Consider the following 15,160-nt stretch of genomic DNA (forward strand, 5'->3'; position numbering starts at 1 on the left):
GTGTAATCAAACTAGAACTCAGGACTAAGAAAATCAATCAAAACCGCTCAACTACATGGAAACGGAACAACCTGCTCCTGAATGACTACTGGGTACATCACGAAATGAAGGCAGAAATAAAGATGTTCTTTGAAACCAATGAGAACAAAGATACAACATACTAGAATCTCTGGGACACATTTAAAGCAGTGTGTAGAGGGAAATTTATAGCACTAAATGCCCACAAGAGAAAGCTGGAAAGATCTAGCATTGACACCCTAACATCACAATTAAAAGAACTAGAGAAGCAAGAGCAAACACATTCAAAAGCTAGCAGAAGGCAAGAAATAACTAAGATCAGAGCAGAACTGAAGGAGATAGAGACACAAAAAACCCTCCAAAAAATCAATGAATCCAGGAGCTGGTTTTTTGAAAAGATCAACAATGACCCTAAGAGCTAAGTCCTATTATCTTTCTCTTTTTTTCAGGTAAAATTGAGGCACAGAGAAATTAAGTTACAGGATCACACAACTAGCCATAAAGTAATTGAAATAAGAGCATCATGAACCTATTTGTCCCCCATGGAGATAAAAATGGACAAACTGGAAATATAACTATTGTAAGTTCTTCAGCATGGCTTACCTTCTGTGATTTGCTCACATGGTCAGAACCGTCCTTAGGTAACAAGCATGCCATGCTCTGGCCCAACCTCTGTCCTCATCTGAATGTAGGAAGCTTTGGATGATGTCTGCGTATCCTCAGAACAGTCTCCTAACCATTCCTCTCTCAACCAGACCCGGAGGCATGCAGTGCCAAGGAGCTCTTCTGTCCTATTGAAAGCAGAGAATGGTTCTCTCTGAAATAAGTACAAAGAGCAAGCAAATTTAGTCAGTTTATGCAAAACACAAAATGGCATCTGCCATCTGGAAAAACACACTAAAGCCGTGAGCCGTCAAGCCCCTTTCAAGACTTTGGCATGTAAAATCAACATTTTTTTTTTTAAGTCTGAAAGGTCCATGTGAACTTCCAGCTTCATTAAATGTAATTCACCCTGCCCCCCAACCCCGATTACTGTTGCTGACATCCAATCACCTATCACACATAGTTCCCCATTTTAAAAAATTAGATACATAAGTAGATAGATAGACAGATGACAGATAGATAGATAGATAGATAGATAGATAGATAGATAGATAGACAGATATTTTTTACTAAGTGGTGAAAAGGTGTCTGAGAGATAAGCTTACCAACAGAGGATTTTTAAAGAAAATAATAAAGAAATATCCTCCATAATTACCTTCTTTTTCACGTTTAAAATGGTTTAAAGAAATAAACTTGCCTTTATGTTGCCTATATAAACTTGGAACCTAGTTTGTCACTGACATTCCAGAGGCCCAAGATTGGGGGTTGATACTGCTGGTGTCTCTGCGATCACAAACGCCTGATCTTGCCTCCATCTGCACTAACCTCAAGGAGCTCAAGACAGATGAGAACAAGAAGGGCTGCTTAGGTTTTGCCTTAGTGCCAGGCTGAGTAAGCAGGGCATCCAGGCAGAAATATGTCCAGCAGACAGGAACAAAAATAAGGTAAGATGCTGTCAATGCTTCATTAAGAGTTACATTTAAATGGGTAGGAACTGAGACCTGAAAAGTCACTGATGCAGTGTCAGGGGAGGGCTGATCAAACCAAATGCACTGAGAAGGAACAGAATCACCACTGAGGATGAAGTTATCCATGGTCTTCGAATCAAGGAGGCTGGGGCACAGTCAGAAATAGCGATCAAGACAAGAACACTGGACCAAAACACAAGCAACAGTAGCTAACGTGCAATAAGGGATTCCCATGGCCTAGCTACTTTACATCCATTAGATCATTGAGTGTCACAACAATTATAGGAGGAAAGTACAGTGCATATGAGAAAACTGGAGGCCAGAGAGGTTAGGTCATACTGCTAGAGGAGGTGTTTAGATTTAAATACAGCTAGTCTGATTTCAGAGTTTATCCCTATAACCACCACATTTTACTGCCCAGCATATGTATGTAGAACCCAAGACTAGAAAGATATACACCATAGGCTGCTTTCTCCTGGTGATAGAATAACAGGTGACTTTTATTTTATCCAATGTATTACTCTGTATTTCCATATTCCCTATTTTATAATCAGAACTTTTCAAAGGTTACTGGGAAACTAAACTTGCTTAATGGAAAAAAGAAACAGAAACTTCATGAGTGAAGAAAACTTGGTTTTCTTAGGAGCAGAAAACCATATAAGGCGAGAGGTTGGTGTCAGGATCTGAATAGTACCTAGGATTAGTGCTGGTGCTGTTCAGAACAGAGTCTGCTGCTGTCTCTTTCCTAGTCAATGCCATTCCAAGGCCGAGGATCTGTTCCCCAGGTCAGACAATTGGGAGTAGGGGAGGGATTGTGGGGGGCCAGAATGAGGAACGGTTCATTTCTCCAGGACTGATCTGATCAGAGCATCAGATTCTCCACTTCTTTTCTTAGTCAGCACAATCTATCTATGTGTATTTGATCGTGACTGTCTCATTCCATCATCTTCTGCCACATTTAGAATTGCCTGGTGACACTTGCATCAAAACAACTAGTCTTTTGATCATTTCTTTCCCTTTCAGATTTAGGGAGATGTGCCGAAGTCTTCCAGAAGTCAGCATGCTGCTCTAATAGGAACAGATGTGAGTTTGGAATCCACCGGACCTCACTGAAACCCTTAGCTCTGTTGCTTATCAGCTGTGTGACCATGGACAATTTATTTCACCTCTTTGATCCTCAGTTTCCTCATCCGTAAAATGCAAGATGCTAGGAGGATTGGACTGGCAATATAAATTGTTGTTGTTGTTGTTGTTGTTGTTGTTGTTGTTATCAGCAACAGTAATAACATTAGATACTATCACCCATGAGTTGCAGCAGAAGACCCATTCCTGCCACTCCTGGATGGTTGCCAAGTTGCTGCAGAAATGATGTGACAATGGACTCCAATATATTATATTATTGAAGTGACATTCTCCAACTCCAGGGCCCGAGGAGCTTGCTGCTATCACAGAAGCTCCTTTAGGCCAGTCTTTTGAGTGTCACTTACACCAGTTTGGAAGTAATCTGCTTGCTCGCCCTTCCAGCAAAGGATGTCATGATCAGCTAATGGAAAGTGACAAGAAGGGATATAATGAATGAGAGGGAGTTAAAGTTTGGGATAAAAAAAGAGCCTTGTTCTTTTGGGGAATGCACAATGCTAAGCATACCATGTTAAATCGTGCGTGTCAAATAATGGACTAATTAAGAATCTTCATCCATTTTTTTCACATCTCATTTTTGTTGTCCTTTGAAAGATGTATTTTCAAATTAGCTCTTAGCTCTTTAAATAAGTACCAACAGGAAATAAAAAGACACCTTGTCTATCAGAGAAGCAAATGATAAACTGAAAAGAAAACACATGGGAAAGGAGATGGAGGTTTTGTGGGAGATGCTGAGAAGTTTTTATCATCATAGCAGCAACTTCTTGAATAATGGAATTTAATAACATATAATAAACTATGATCCAGGAGAACTCTGATTCAATCCCACTAATTGTTTGAGCCAGTGAAAGGAAGGCAAAGTTTACCATGCCAACACGCTGCTAATGCCACTGAACACCGCAGGGAACAGACAATTGTTCCCAGCTGCCTACCTCCTCACACAGAGGGGGCACATGGTCCCTGCCCCAAACACCGAGCTGAATCTCCAACTTTCAATGACAATCCTAGTTCTAGGACCTTAAAGTCACAGAAATGTAATTTTTGCAATCAACAAACTATTGTATTAAGCAGAGAATGGAGGGGTAACTAGATACAAAGCCCCCAATTAGATTATAAAGAATAATAACCAATATGCTTTCAGGCTAATGCCAAAAAGTACAAAAACCTATTATAAATTTAACTGAGCACATGATCATAAGCACTATTTTTCTACTTACATAGTTTTGCTGTATTAAGGTAGATTCCAAATAAAGAAACACTTTTTTTTCATTGTTATTGAAAAGGGTGCTTTTTTTCTTTTCACTTTGGATCATTTGACCAATGTGAAAAATGAGAAGGTATAATTAAGAAAAAAAATATTTTTTCCTGTCTTTACTCAGTTTTTATTTAAGTATAAAAATTAAGAAGAGGAATTGAGGCAATTATTTGGATAATACAGGCCTCTCCTAAAAGATGAGGTTTCTAATGAAAATACATTATTTTCGCCTGAATTATTCAGATAATGCCCTTAGTTTTCTACTTTATTTTATAGGTGTGGGTCTGTCTGTTGATTAAAAAAATCCTTTGTAATCATCTTAAATGATTCTTTAGGTTTTTATGACAATTAAATATATAGGGGTTTTGGTACATAAATCTTATATACCTCAGGAATAAACCATCTAAAACTCTACAGAACATTTTGCAAAGCAGCTATTTAAATTACTAAACCAAAACAAGAACAACAACAACAACAAAAAGCAAGAATAAGTATTAACTTTTCTCTCTCAGAAATGTTCATAAAACCTTAATGGTTACATTTGGCGGTAGAAGGAGGAGTGAAATACCTTTGTAAACTGATAGTCTAAAAACAGGAAAATTAGTATTGTGCCACGGCTATGAGCAGCTAATAAAGAGAACATGGTTAAAAGAGATTAAGGTTCAAATTAAGGTCAGAAAAGAGACTGATTGAGGAAAACTGCCATGTTCCATTGCATGGCAGTTTAAGTGAGACAGTTTCCCCCTGAATCAGCCTTAGGTTGAAAAATTACACTGTTGGGGTTAATAAAGAGGCTGGGCATTTGTTTGGACTGAGACTTCAATTAAAATGTTATTTGGGGTAGCCAGAGCTAATGTCTTGCTTAGAGGTAAACTGAACTGCCTTTTAAGAGGATGGGAAAAAAAAAAAGAAGATGAAGAAGAATAAAAAAGACCACCTAATCTGTCAAAGACCCTGAATAACTGGCAGAAAGAATTGTGTTTGCTGGACCTGTGCCCAACTCAGCAGTGAGCATTCTTAAAGGTTTTGTGACATCATCTGAGGCAGCTGAGGTTTTCTGAGTTTTTGATTGTTGCACTGGGTGAAGAATCTAGTGTTCAGCTGAGCCTTTTTGAGACAAAGAAAAAAATCTGGTTAGTATAATATGCCAAGTTTGGGCTTTTTTTAATGCCACAAAAGGGGTGGGACCAAGAATTCTGGGTCTTAGTCTCATGACTCTTCCCCAGAGACAAAAATTGATGGATACAGTTAATTGAATTTCTCAGTCCATACCAATTTGCCCACAGTTAGACAAAACCCACCAAAGTTTGCTCTCATTTCACTTCTTTAGAGCGAGTGAAAATCCTTCCTAAATAAGTTCCTCTTCCTCTACATTCACTCCTATATTCCGTAGAGATTCATTCAGCATGTTTACTCTGGACAGCATCAAGCATACTTTGGTCAACAAAACACATTTCCCAAATTTTATAGGGCTTATACTTTGAGTAAAGGAGGAGCAGCTGATAAGTCATATATATATTTACAAACTGCTAACATTAAAAGAAACAACACCATGATGGAGATAGATTCCAGTTCTTTTCAGTATTTTTCTTAACCTATCCCATGAGTAGCAACATGAAGACCTCATTGCAAGGGCAAGGGGTGGCTAAGGCAGCTGGTTAATGGCGGATACAAAATATGTGATTTTCTACTGGGGAGTTGAATTTGGGATCTGGTCACGGAGATAAAGAGATTCACAGAAAGAGAGGTGGGACAGCCCCAAGTAGCGTGGATAAGAATGAAAATTAACTTAAGAATATGGACGTGATTGGCATTTTTTGTCCAAACAGTGATACAACAGAGCAATGGACTGATAGCTATAGAAGTGCCGAACCAGAAAAGGTCTCTGGGCTAGGGAAAGACAGTATCTCATCGAAGAAGCGGGACCAGGTAACAGCACATAGAGGGGTGCTAGGGTCCGGAGAAGAGGAAAGGAACCATTCTTGTCCCTTGTTTCCCTCATGCTGTTCAGTTTTTTAACAAAATTTAGAAAATGAACACTGTTTGGCTTGATTCCCATTCCAATTGGCCCCAAGTCCAGTTTTTTATTGAACTAAAGAAGATGTTCATGAAAGCATAAGTCCCCCCTCTCCCAATTTCACCAAAATTAAAACAAAATAAATTTGCTAATCAAGGACATGTAATCTTCAGAATATTCTTGAAGAAAATAAACTTGGTTGAAAGAACAGTGGCAGGCAGTGACTTAAGCTACTCTGGAGGCTGAGGTAGGAGAATCGCTTGAACCCGGGAGGCGGAGGTTTCAGTGAGCCAAGATCACGCCACTGCACTCCAGCCTGGGTGACAGAGCAAGACAAGACTCCATCTGAAAAAATAAAAAAAGACTACTCCACACACAGCACACAGAGGCATAATGCAAAATGGGAATGATAACACTTTGAAAACAAAATGCCAATAATGAGATCATTGCAAAGGGAACAGGGAACCAGCAAGCTGAGAAGTAACACAACGTCCACGAGTGCTACGTCTGTCCAAGTGGTGGCAAAATCTGCCAGGCCCAGATTGACTTCATTAGTCATTTAGAAGCACATAGATCACAGAAAAAATTCGCCTCCTCCTCACTGAGAAATAATTGATCATCAGTATAAATAGAAAGGAATTAGAACACCAATTCTTCAAAGCATAAATATTTCATTCACCAACCAGTTGTGATTTTGCCCGTGGCAATTAAGAAAATATGCAATATTACCCCTGGACAGGTGTGAATGTAATCAACTTTAGCAGAGAATCGAGGTGGATAATTCATATTGAATACAGAATTAATGCACAGATTATATTTTCTCAGATGTAATTAAGGAACTTGGGGAGAAAGAAGCACAATTATATAACCCATTTAGCCCTATTCACAGCTCTGTTACTCCTTCAGGTCTACTTGCACCAATGTGATTCTCATTCAGCAAATATTTGTCAGGTACTTTCTAGATATAGGACACCATGCTAGATAATGGGAATTCTACACAGAACAACCTTCTCTCTTAACATCCTCAACTCATCTTCAGTCCTCTCTGTGCCCTTACCCAGCTTGGCTTTTCTCCAAAGTATTTTCACTACCTGACATCATATCATATCTGTATTTGTTTTTTGTTCATTGCATCACTTACTAAAATACTAGCTCCAAGAAGCAGGCACTTTGACTGTCTTCCTGTGTGGTGTACCCAACATTTAGGCCGCATTAAGAGCTCAAAGAATGCTGTTGAATAAATAAGGCTTATGTCCAAAAAGACTATTCATTTCCATTAGGAAAAGCAGAATAAAAGAAAACTATAGTTATGAGCATGCATAATTAGGGTTTCTAACCTAGGAAATGAGGGAGGTCTTTCTTGAACAAATGACTTTTAAGTTGGACCCTGAACAATGAGGAAGAGCATGTCTGGAGAGGGGGTTAGGAGGCCTTTCAAGGAGAGACACCAGCATGTCTAATGGTACTTGTAGGGTTGAAATAAAGGGGAAAAGACCAGAGATATGGAATCATGCTGAGGAAAGGGGGAGTCAAGAGATGAGGCAGAAGCCATGGACAAGAGCCAGATTATCCAAAATCTTGGAGGACATGTTCAAAATTGTAGACTTATTCCAAGAGCAATATGGAGAGTTTTAAGCAGTGACATGCCCAAGTTCTTAATTCATGATCTCTCTGACAAGCACAAAAGGAAGTATTTTCATGTGAGCATTCTGAAATTGGGCATGAGAAGCTGCTGGAATATTTCAGAATGTAGAGAAGTAGAAAAACTTAACTATATTTATTGAGTATCAGCCAGAAGCGCCTGATTATAATAGGCAATGTGGGGAGGGTGGTGACCACAAAAAGTTAGCAGCCTTTGTTCCTGAAGAGAATGTAGCCTAGCCAGCCTGCTACCAAAAGGCAATACACACCCATGGAAAAGTTAGAGGAAACTGAGAAACCACAGATGAACTGATTCACTGTCTCTTTCCTGACTGCCTGAAGGCCATTACTACCACAAAAGGCCCTTCCTAGTGTGGCAGGACAACACTTTGCTACCTCTACCTCCACCAGGTCTACCCTGGTTTTCTGAATTCCAGCAGCAAGAGGCCACCCCAGGCCCCCCAAACATAGGACAGATATCCTCCATGCCTTTGCATGAGCTGCCTGTCATTCTATCCCTCTTCACACTCATGACTGGTCTTCTGCCTAGGACCCAGCATGAGTACATGACATGTGCCAGGTGCCCAAAAAGTATCTGTTGAATAAATGTTAGGGATTGAGCTAACATGTCACCCTTATTCCACCTTTCTAGTGCACACTTCCTGAGTGCCTGCTTTGTGCCAGGCACAGTGTTGAGGCCTTTCCATGCATTCTGATTTCATCTTCACAACAATCTTGTAAGGCAGATATTGTTACTATCCCCTGTGTACAGATAAGACAACCAAACTAAGGCTCAGAGAGGTACAGAGGCTTGCTTAAGAGTTCTCTCACCTTGCAACAGGGACATAAACCCACTTCTGCTCCTCTCCTAAGCTCCCAGTGTGACTAATTACTTGCTTATGTTCACCTCCTTCTTGAAGGCTTCCTTGATACTCCAAATTACCATGAACCTAAGCCTCAGGACTCCTAAAGTATTTTGTGTCAATGTGTGTCCATAGCCATCCTACCTAATTTCTTCCTGGCACTGTTAGTGTCTCTGGTGGGTCTTGGTACCATCAGTGTTAAGTACAGTTATTTGGCACTTAGTAGAAGTGTAAATTAATATTTTTCAAAGAATAAGTGAATAAAGAAATCAGCTCAAAGCAATCTAATATAAACTCTAAATGTGCCCTTTAAGAAAACTAATAAAGAAAACTTTCTTTTTTTTTTTTTTTTTTTTTTTTTTGAGACAGTCTCCCTCTATAGCCCAGGCTAGAGTGCAGTGGCATGATCTCAGCTCACTGCAACCTCCGCCTCCCAAGTTCAAGCAATTCTCCTGCTTCAGCCTCCTGAGTAGCTGGGACTATAGGTGTGCACCACCATGCCAGGCTAATTTTTTTGTATTTTTAGTAGAGACAGGGTTTTACCATGTTGGCCAGGCTGGTCTCGAACTCCTGGCCTCAAGTGATCCACCCACCTCAGCCTCCCAAAGTGCTGGAATTACAGGTGAAGAAAACATATTATACATGAATCCAACAGATAGAGTATGATCACTCCCATTAACAAGAATTCTACAGTCCTTATCCTTTCCCTTATCTCCACCCATTACAGCATTCCTTTAAAGAATGGTTTATCTGGTAAATTGAATATTTGTTTTATTTTCAAAATTAAAGATGCCAATATTATACCATTGCATAAAGAGAGAAAAGGGAATCATGAAGACATTTATAAGACTATTCATGAGTCATGGGTCTATGCGCAAGCCTAGAGGGCATACAGTTGAGGAGCATATAGGAAATAAACTGTTCACTGCCAACTCTTCTCCCAAGGAGAATATGAGAGGTAATGCTTTTTAAACTTGAAATATGCTTCTCAAGAATATGTAATGCAGACATGCAAAAGGTGAAATACTACAAACCAAAGACTCTACAGAAATTGTCGTCTCCCAGATGAGATTGCTACACTAGAAACAACATGTTTATTGGCTCACAAAAGACATGTCACCTAACAATTCATAGTAGGGAGTCTGAGGAAAATAACTCACCCATTGTGAAGTCAATGTTCAAATCAATATCCCTTGGGGAGAAAAATATTGCTCATTGATAGAGATTGATTTTTCTTTTCCTTAAGAAAATTCCCGAGGGGTAAACAACATTTTTTTTCATAGTGAATGTAACTAAACAAGGCAATGTTAAGGTCTACATTTTCCTAGCCTCATTAGCATGATACTCAAAAATTATGAGTGTAATTATAAATGCCTTTTGACCTACTGAAAAATAGATACCAGTTCCATTTTTTTAAAATTTCATTTTAATATCCAAGCAATGGGATTTCAAAGACAACTTGATGTATGTTCTCTGCTTTACTAAACAATGCTATTATAAGTGAGATACTTTTTGGCACTTTAAAACAATTTTTAAAATTATATATAAATGAAAAAAAAACTGGATCTTACATTTTTTAACCTATGAATTTTGAAAATGTTCTTACTGCCTTCACCTTACTTTTCCACCCCCATTTGTACCCCTAAACCATTAAAAAGCATACAGAAGCCATGGATCTTACATTTTCCAAAGGCCTTCACAAAAGCAAGATGTTTTCATGGGCAAATGGAAAAGAAGGCTGAATAAATTCATTTTATATTGAGCATATTGGTTCAGACTGGTGAATATTTAGATTTATTTACAAGGCTACAGTAGATTATAGTGTTCGATACATAGACTGTCTTCTCAGGCCACATGTGTGACCAAAAGAAAGCTTGCCTTCTACCCTTTGAAACTCAAAAGTTGCATAAGAAAGGACAGATGGATGATTTGGGGAAAAAAGAAATGTCATTCAATTAATGTTTGTTGAAAAGGGTGTCACAGATCATTGGCAGAATTTCCACTCATTGGCAACTCCCCGAAGCAGCCAAAGATTAATTGAACACCCAGACTACTGGGTTCTATGAGGAGAGGAGAACAATAGTGTGTTGGTGATTACAGCGGCTGAAATGTGGAACCAACAGAAGTATAGCTGAATGAACCATCTTCCTCATGCAGGAAGAGCACCCCCACAGCCAAACAATCTTTGTTCTTTATTCCTGGGATAGAGATGGATTCATATCATACCACACTCTTGTACTCTATTTCTTTTTCTAAAAGAATGCATTTTTCAAGTGATTTAAACATAAAATTAGAAGCAAAGTTCATTGGTTGGCATAGGTTCATGACCTACAACTTGACCTTAGGAAACACTTAAACCACACTGATTATACAGATTTTTTTCATCTAATGGTATAATATCTATAACTACATGCATCTGGTAACATACTAAACGCTGTCTAGAACAACAAAGCAAAGCAAACCAAAAGTCCACAATTTAAAATTAAAAAAAAAAAAAAAGATCTAAGCCCACCTTTGTAAACATTTGCTTCTGTAAGAAGTTAAAAAAAAAAAAAGAAAGAAAAGGAAAAGAAAAAAGATCCACCAGAAGTACCAAAATCAAATATTTATTAGTCTTTTAATTTTCTACTTATTTGAAATTCAAAAATAATTTTCATGCTTTGATAGGAATGTGGGGTTGTTTATCATTTCAAAAGCACTTCTCCTTTTATCACAAATCGAAGAAGAACTAACATTGAGAAACAAGGAACCAGAATATTTAGAGAAACTGGGAATAAACTACAAACTAACATAGGCAAGGGAGAGATAATATGATCCTCTCAAAAGAATAATGTAGCAACAATCAGAGCACATCTGGGATTTGATTTAAACCAACCTGGAACCAGATTGGATCTCCAAGCTGTTCTGTACACACACACACACACACACACACACACACACACACACACACACTGAGATTTCCAAAAGTGAAATTTCCAGAAGTTATCCTAGAGAGTTAACCCCAGAAAGGACTTTACTGGCAGACACAGGCATAACTTTACTCCTTCTGTGATGGCCCATGAGTGGGGTCTATGGCAGTCTGAATAGATGGGCCTTTCTGTCAAAAGATTCTGCCTAATCCTTCCCACCAAAGCACGGTTCTAAAGGTGTCAGCAGGATTTGGCTGACTGGATCATTAATGGAGCTATGGTTAATTATTGACTGATTAGGGATTTACCTTATCTTTCCGTCAGGAGCTGGCTCAAGACTTAACGGTGAGCAATTTAGAGCCAGGGTGAACCTACACACATGCCTTTTTCTTCTTTCCCTTTGGGCCACTTTAGCTTGCCCTTCCCCGTAATTCACATTCAGGGCCAAATGGCCAGTCCTTACAAGGCGTGGGAGTCCTCAAGAACACCAAAAATGAGAGGGGCCAGGTCCATGTGACAAGCGTCCAGAGACAGAGGCTTAGAGAAATGTGCCTTTTGCAAAACAGTATTTATGTGTCAAGGTTTTCCAGTTAAGTCCCTGGGAGACAGAAAAAAAAAAAAAAAAAGCACTTGCTTTTTGTCTCTAAAAGTTCTGGTGATGCCCGTGGGTGAGAATCCGCCCCTCACTCCCTAAGGCCCCTTGGCAAAGCCAGGGAATGAGTACAGGCAGCTCAGGCCCAGCTGCCCCAGATAAGAGGTGGCCCGTGTTAATGCACAGGCTTCCTCTGCACCTCAGCAGGGCCTTCCTTTTCTAAACAGTCTCCCTTTAATGTTGGCGAATGTTGTTTTTCCATTGACTCAACATCTCGCCTGGTGGTAAGCCGGTGGGGAAAGTTGCAGCGGGGGAGGGTTAAAGTGGGAGAGAGTGATGCCAAAGCAAAAGAGCTGGACGGTCAGCCAGGTTTCCAAACAAGCTAGACACCTGCTTTGGAAAGACAGTGGTGGAGCCTAGACTTCTGGCTCGCTCTTCACTTTGATCAGCCTTTTGTTCCCTGCAGGTCTGTGATGGGCTCCCTGCCCCTCCCCACACCACTGCCCCCTTCACCGGGAGCTACTTCAACTTGGAAACCATCAAATATTCATAACTTTTGTCTATGAATGTAACTGTCTTATCTGAAGAAAAGGGAAAACAGTTATTGGAATGAATGAAAGAAGAGAAAGGAATTCTAAGGAAGAGAAGATGGAAGGAAAGTAAGTGAGAAGAGGAAATTTGGAGAGAAAAAAAAGAAAGGGGAAAAGAGACTAGAGGAATAGAAATTAAAAATAAAAAGAAAAGAATAAAAGGATAGAACAAAAAATAAAGAAAAGGAGGAAGGGCAAAGGAGAAGGACTGCAGAAGAGTGAAGTCCAAAATGGAAGCTTTTCTCCCAGAAGCTCAGTTTCTCAAGCCACAGGACCGTCCCGGGGCTGAGGATGAAGAACAAGGGCTTCTCTGGGCAACCCCAGGTCAAGGGGCATTTTCAAAACCAAATCTTGATTAGAGCCAGCTAAATGTTTTGACTTGAGGGAGACACTGAGGATTATAAAGCAAAATAGAGCAGCATGAGTAAGAAAGAAACAGGAAAAGAAAGAAAATTTTAAAAAACTCATGGGGACACAAAGGGAATGATAGAAAACACTTCTGAATCAGCTAGTCATCTACTAACAAGCTGTAAAGATCTCCAATGACAAGTTGTCACATTAGTTTAGTGAAACTGAAGCAGTACTTATCCCCTTTCCTGTGCTTAATCTCTCCCTGCGTGCCACAAAAACATGCTACCACGTTTAATAGGATTAGGTTCGTTCACTTTCTCCCCCCACCCCTTTTATTTTTTACAATTCTATTTTCAGCAATACAGGGATCCTTGAATTCATCAACTTCCTGTGTTGCACAGCAAAACCTGGCATGCATGGTTTTTACCCTTTACATACTTTATTTTGAATGTGAAAAATGTAATTTAACTATTTCCTATCTTTCCCCCCAATAGCCATAGCTTAGGGGTGGGGGAAGGTGTTGATGGTAAAAGGGCCAAGACAAAAACAGTGTTCTGGAAAAGGGCTGACACAGCCCAATCCCTGCAGAAGCTACGTGCCCTAAGTGAAATTGCTCTAGCTCAGACTACAGGCAGACCTGGATTCCAATTCTGGCTGTGCCACTTACTGGCCTTGCGGCCTTGAGCAAGTGGTGAAGCCTTCCCCAGTCTCAGTTCCCTCATTCAAACACAGGGATAATTCGTCTCTGGGCTGTGGGGAGAATTACATATACTATACTTTATTTCCTCACTTCTAAGATTAACTTTTTCTCATATTTTATGCTCCTGAAATCAGTGTCTCACAATCCATTGTGCATTTAAGATCCTCGTGTTTTCCTTTTCTCCTAAAGGCCATCTTTAAATGGTGTATTTTATAATCTACTACATTTTGGAATCAAGAAACGGGAATTGTGGGGTGTAAAGCACCTGTCCCAGTCCTGAGGCACAGCAGTGCTCAGGAAGTGCTGGGAGTATCTATCGCCGCCCATTTTCACTATGCCTGCTGCCTCCTTGCCGCATTCCCACGGAAAGATCACTTTGGAATAGGACAGAAGAAGGTGTTGGCACTTTTGCCCCTCATCCAGATCCTGCTAGACTAGAGTTTCTAATTGAGGTTTCAGAGATCTGCCTAAATCAAACACCGATCATAACTGCCCATACTGGGTCAGAACCAGAATCCTTCGGTCCACTCTGCTCCCTCAAAGGGTCACCAACTGCCATGCTTAGCAGTGTCTTGCAAACAGTAATTATCTGATGAATTGAATTATTCCATTTTCTTTGAGTCCACTTTGGGTTAAGCACCCCCTCCCGCTCTCCGCAGCACCGCCGTCAGATTAGCAATGGAGAGAGAAGGGGATGAACTCGCCTGATAGTGGTGGGAAAAGGACGGTGGGGCAGGGGACAGGGACCCAGAGGAGTGAAAGGAGCAGCAGGGCCTAGAGAGGGGACGAAGGAAGATGGAGCTGGGAGGAAGAAGGAAGCTGGCGTGAGAGGCGCTGTCGAGGCGCTGCAGGGGGGCACACACCGAGGAGCAGCCCGCACCCCCAGTGGGCTGAGAGGGCGCCGGGGCCCCGCACTGAGAGTCAAGGCAGACCCGCTTCGCCACCCATAGCGTCCCCGGGAGAGAGTCCGGGACGCAGGGCCCCAGAGGCTGCGGGTCCAAGTCCTTCCGCCAACCCGGGATTAGCGAGTCAGCCGCTTCAAAAGTCTAGGCGAGAGGAAGCCCAGACGCGTCGGCCTTCGCCCGGGCTGGAGCAGCTGCCAGATTTAGCCTCCCGCCTCGCCTTTTCTCCGGCCTGCCCCTCCGCCCCTCAAACAAGGCTTCCACACGCCTCCCGCCCCGCCTGTTTCCCGGGCCTCCTCCGGGGAAAATGGCACTCTTCGCCCACCCAACATCCCTCTACCCACCTCCCCCGCGCCCCCCAGTTCCAAGTTCCCCCGGCAGACCCCACCCACACTCTCTCCCCCTAACTCCACTCCCTTGCCCCCCCCCCACACACAGCTACACACTACCCCTGTCCCGCCCATTCACACTCTGCAGACACACTCCCCATCCCGTTCTCCCCCAACTCACCCACCAACACCCTTTGCCACTCAGCCTTTGCCCCCTGCCCACTTGCAAGTGGAGGGAATAGAGCTCTTTCCACCAGGAGGGTGCTTGGGGAGGAGAAGCCA

General features: G+C 41.3%; 1 long non-coding RNA gene across 1 annotated transcript; it reads left to right on the forward strand.

Moving 5' to 3' along the window:
• Positions 1-5,079: 5,079 nt before the first annotated feature.
• Positions 5,080-12,604, forward strand: LOC139358729 (uncharacterized). The gene is made up of 3 exons (XR_011614153.1): positions 5,080-5,117; positions 5,814-5,913; positions 12,473-12,604. It is a non-coding gene; the product is annotated as an uncharacterized lncRNA (long non-coding RNA).
• The last annotated feature ends 2,556 nt before the right edge of the window (positions 12,605-15,160 follow it).

The sequence above is a fragment of the Macaca nemestrina genome, chromosome 1 (assembly GCF_043159975.1).
Source record: "Macaca nemestrina isolate mMacNem1 chromosome 1, mMacNem.hap1, whole genome shotgun sequence".
NCBI classification, from domain to species: domain Eukaryota; kingdom Metazoa; phylum Chordata; class Mammalia; order Primates; family Cercopithecidae; genus Macaca; species Macaca nemestrina.